The sequence below is a fragment of the Neophocaena asiaeorientalis genome, unplaced genomic scaffold (assembly GCF_003031525.2).
Source record: "Neophocaena asiaeorientalis asiaeorientalis breed wild unplaced genomic scaffold, Neophocaena_asiaeorientalis_V1.1 scaffold357, whole genome shotgun sequence".
NCBI classification, from domain to species: Eukaryota; Metazoa; Chordata; class Mammalia; order Artiodactyla; family Phocoenidae; genus Neophocaena; species Neophocaena asiaeorientalis.
Genome location: NW_020173270.1, coordinates 925,713 through 930,923, shown reverse-complemented (window position 1 = coordinate 930,923; position 5,211 = coordinate 925,713). Strand labels below are relative to the sequence as shown.

General features: G+C 49.4%; 1 non-coding gene across 1 annotated transcript; it reads left to right on the top strand.

Moving 5' to 3' along the window:
* Positions 1–4,289: 4,289 nt before the first annotated feature.
* LOC112400350 (U6 spliceosomal RNA) lies at positions 4,290–4,396 on the top strand. Its single transcript, XR_003003388.1, has one exon. It is a non-coding gene; the product is annotated as a U6 spliceosomal RNA (small nuclear RNA).
* The last annotated feature ends 815 nt before the right edge of the window (positions 4,397–5,211 follow it).

Below are 5,211 nucleotides of genomic sequence, written 5' to 3'. Positions count from 1 at the left end.
CTTGGGGGACGGGCAGGGGGGAGATGTGGGGATTTTAGGAGGCAGGGGTAGGATGTTGGAGGGACATTCACACCACCCACCTGGGGTCTGACGTTTGAGGAGGGTGTGATCCACCTCCCCCCTCCACCGGCCACCCCTTTTCCCTTCCAGTCTGGTTTCCGTTTGAATTTTCTCCGTTTGCGGGGGCGGGGGATGGCTTGGAGCCGCACCCCTCCTTCCAGCTGCTTCTCCTCTTGTTTCTGCCTTAATGATTCCCACGGCCATAGGAGGGGGGGTTGCAGTGGCTCCCACCTGCACCTTGGGTGGAGTAGGGCCAGGCCTAGAGCCCCCATCGTGGGCACAGCCCCCTCCCCAGCATCCTCCTACCCCCCCTCCCCGACTCTTTGCCCTAGGAGGAAGCAATAACGGTGTACACCCACGTCCCCTTTCTGGGCAGCCCTTCCCACCCTGGCAACCAAGGTAATTTCTCCTTTGCCCGCACCTTGCCAAGCCTCCCCCTCTACCCCTAGCTCTTCCCCCAAGCAATACGACAGACAGATGCAAGGCCATTTTTCTCCAAGCCATGGGGGGCTGTTTGGAAAGAAAGACCCCCTCTTCCCCTTCCGCTCTGCCCCTCAGCCTGGCTCTGCAGCTGGGCAGGACCGGCCTCTCTCTCTCATCTCTCTCCCCTCCAGTTCGGAGCACACGGTACTGTAGCCCCCAGCTCCCCCCAGCCTTCCATCTGTCTGTCCTTCCCTGTGGGGAGTACCACCCGCTCCCACCCCCATGATGCTGTACAGGGTTCATTTTTGTAGCGAAAGTAGTTTCAGTCCCAGCCGGCCACCGGAGTGGGCCTTTTGTTTGTTTTTTTTTTTTCTTTGGTTTTCCTTCTTTCTTTGTTTCTTTTCTTCTCTTTCTTTCTTTCTTTCTTTTTTTTGTACATACTGTAAGGTTGGTTTGTAAATTATTCTACAGAGGCAAAAAGGGAAAATAAACTTGCCCTTCCCCCGCTGACTCAGGGGAAGGAGGGTTTGGGGGTCTCCCGATGGGAGTCTCCATTCCTGCTGTATTATACAAACTGTACCATAGACCCCCGGAAGTGTGGACTCAGCGCTGTTGTTGAACGGCGAGTCATGTCATCAGAGCGGGTGAGGGAGGACTGCGCAGAGCCTGCCCCTCCCCCGGCCCCAGGGCCAGGAGTGATTGGCAACTGGGGACAGGGACCCCGGGGGGCGGGGGAGGAGGAGTCAGGACCCCCTTGAGCTGCTCGATGATCAGTCAGTCGGATCAGTCGGTCTGCTGATGGATACTCAATCCTTCGATCTTGTCTCCAATTAAACCGAGGCTTTCACCGATCTTCCTGGCTGATGTGGCTTCGTTTCCCATCCTGTTTCTCAAGGTGTGTGTCTCTCTCGCTATCTGTCTGGGGAGGGGTGGGGAAAATGAGCGGGCTCTGTCCCTGCCCCTTCCCAAGCAGATAGAACTTGAAGGGGGTACAGATAGTTTGGTGGGAGGCAGCCCCCTGGCCTGGACCAGGTCCAGGCACAGGGGCTGCAGGTTGTAAAGTGGAGGTTCAGACCACGCAGTTTTTGGAGGCCAGCAGACCCAGGTAAGCCTTGTTTCTCTCACGTGGAGCATATCTGACGCAACTCGGGTTCTCCTGGTACCACGAAGTCATTCCTGGAAACCTGACTGACCCCCGCCTCCAACATCTGGTTGCCAGGTCATGATAAAAGCACTTGGATCAAATTCTGCCCTGCAGACATTAAACTTGATTTATTAGCACAAGAGAATTTACATCTGTAAGTTCCATGAATTCTGGCCATGATAGTGTTGCAGCCCTCACGCTGCATTAAACCAAAACCAAACAAACAAACAAACTTGACTATCCTAAAGCCCATGAATAGTCATTCCTGGAAACCTGACTGACCCCCGCCTCCAACATCTGGTTGCCAGGTCATGATAAAAGCACTTGGATCAAATTCTGCCCTGCAGACATTAAACTTGATTTATTAGCACAAGAGAATTTACATCTGTAAGTTCCATGAATTCTGGCCATGATAGTGTTGCAGCCCTCACGCTGCATTAAACCAAAACCAAAACAAACAAACAAACTTGACTATCCTAAAGATACATCCTTACGATGTATCTCAGGCAAGCTGAATCCTCCAAGTTCACACAGGACCAGCTTCGGATTTTAGCTCTGTTTTTCTGACGAGTTCATACAGGATCGGGGAGCTAGGGAGTCTCAGGTATTTTAACCAATCCACATATTTGAATACTGTTAACTCCACCCCTAGGAGCCCATTTTTCCAACCTTTATCAGCCTAATTAACAAGCCCCGATTTCACCAATAAAACGTTTCTGCCATTTATTATGCTAATGAGCAAAACTTCCCTTGTGAATAAAGATAAAGATGGAGGAAGTGTTTGTGATGCAGGTTTTCAGACTAGAATACGGGCTGCCTCCGGTGTGTAATAAACAGAGATACACACGTACACACACAGTCCTTAAGTGGTTAAGCAAAGTGGGACCAGTATATATTCACAGCATGTGTCTTCTGAAACAAAATGATGGGACTTCCCTGGTGGTCCAGTGGTTAAGAATCTGCCTTCCAATGCAGGGGATGCGGGTTCGATCCCTGGTCAGGGAATTAAGATCCCACATGCCGCGAGGCAACTAAGCCCGCGTGCTTTAGGGCCCGAGAGCCACAACTAGAGATCCCGCGTGCCGCAACAAAGAACCTGCACACCACAACTAAGACCCGACGGAGCCAAATAAAAAATACTGAGAAAAAAAAAAAAAAAAGATGGCAGCTTCCCTGGATCTGAGGATAGGCCGACCCACCTACTCTGCTGTTTGTCTCTAGTGGCCAAGGACTGGTTTGGATCCCAGTTCTAGCTGTGTGACCTTGGGCATGATCTCTCTGACCTGCAATTGTTTCATTTATAAAATGGGGTTAACAAAAGTTCCAGACTACAGAAGGATGTCCAGTGAAACTTTCTATGATGATGAGAATGTTCTATGTCTGCGCTATCCAATAAGGTAGCCACTAGCCGTACATGGCTATTAAGCACCTGAAATGTGGCTAGTGCAATCGAACTAGAGTTTTAATTTTCCTTTACATTAAGTAGCCACGTTTAGCCAATGGCTGCTATATCTGACTGTGCAGTATTGGCACTTAAGCGAGAGAGTTAACTTTGGCTTAAAGATTCATAGTAGATATCCTGGGCCAGAGGAGCAGGGGCCAGCCTGAACCCAGGGGGGCGGAGCAAAGCTGAAAAACTAGGTAGAAGTTTCCAGGGAATCTGAATTTTGCGCAAGAAGCAACGAGGAGACACAGTTGTTTTCCCGAGGGTGTCTCAAAGGGAAGCAGAGTCGGGGAAAGGGTGTTGGGCTGGGGGTCAGGAGGCGACAGTATCAATCCCAGCCTGCAGGGGTTAGGTGGGCGGCTCTGGGTGAGCCTTCTCGCTCTGGGCCTCAGTTTTCCCAAGTGTAAAAGGGTAGGAGTGATGTCCCACATGCCTCCTGAGTTGGGACTTGGTGACAGTCTGAGAATGTGGGTCAAAGGATAGAGGTGGCATGTGACCGTCAGCTGGCTCTTTAAAATTCTCCTGTTGGGGAGTTCATCTTTCCTCAGGGAAAGGTGGCCAAGGGCAGAGAAGCCCTGTAATCTGAACAGGACAGGGGGCCCTGGGAAGGGGTGGAGTCAGTTCATTCTTTGAAGTTGACGTCAGCCACTTGCAAGCTACAGGGGTCTGGGGCAAATGGCTCCACCTCGCTCAGGCTTTAGAGGGCTCTGCCCTATGCTAAACTCTTTACTCGGATTATTTTATCAACTTTCCAGCTGTTCTTGAGATATGTACTATCATTTTGCAGATGAGGAAACTGAGGCTGAGAAGTGATCTCACAGTGTTGAGAAAATTCAGGGAAATAAGGCAGGGATCTCACTTCACCCAATGCCTGTTTGACAATGATAGCTGCCTGGTACTTTTATATTATTATCGCTATTTTAGTTCACATGCACAAAATTCTGAGATGTGGGTAATATTTCTCCCTCTTTCTCAGCATCAAAATATATGGAAGTAAAATGAAAAGAAGAGTTTTCTTTTTTCACCTATTGGCAAATAATGAAAAGATGGACCATCCAGGGGTGGGCAAAGCACTTTCATAGTTTGTTAGTGCTGGTAGAAATTAGCACATACAGCTCTCCAGGAGTCGTCTGACAATATTTATCTAAAACATAACTGTGCATGCATGTTGACGCAGACGTTGCACTCTTAAAAATATTTATCCTAAAGAACCAGTTGGTGCTCACTTCGGCAGCACATATACTAAAATTGGAACCATACAGAGAAGATTAGCATGGCCCCTGCACAAGGATGACACACAAATTCGTGAAGCGTTCCATATTTTTGCAAATCAAAACTACAGTGAGGTATCACCTCACACCAGTCAGAATGGCCATTATCAAAAAATCTACGAACAACATATGCTGGAAAGGGTGTGGAGAAAAGGGAACCCTTTTGCACTGTTGGTGAGAATGTAAATTGATACAGCCACTATGGAGAACAGTATGGAGGTTCCTTAAAAAACTAAAAATAGAACTACCATATGACCAAGCAATCCCACTACTGGGCATATACCCTGAGAAAACCATAATTCAAAAGGACACATGTACCACAGTGTTCATTGCAGCACGATTTACAATAGCCAGGACATGGAAACAACCTAAATGTCCAGTGGGGCTTCCCTGGTGGCGCAGTGGTTAAGAATCCTCCTGCCAATGCAGGGGACACGGGTTCGAGCCCTGGCCCAGGAAGATCCCACGTGACGTAGAGCAATGAAGCCCATGCACCACAACTACTGAGCCTGAGCTCTAAAGCCCGTGCACCACACCTACTGAAGCCCGCAGGCCTAGAACCCGTGCTCTGCCACAAGAGAAGCCACGACAATGAGAAGATCGCGCACCGCAACGAATAGTAGCCCCCGCCCAGAGCAACTAGAGAAAGCCCGCGCACAGCAACGAAGACCCAACACAGCCAAAAATAAAAACAAATAAATAAATTTATTTTTAAAATGTCCAGGGACTTCCCTGGTGGCCCAGGGGTTAAGAATCCACCTGCCTATGCAGGGTACACGGGTTTGAGCCCTAGTCCAGTAAGATCCCACGTGCCGTGGAGCAACTAAGCCTGTGTGCCACAACTACTGAGCTTGTGCGCCACAACTACT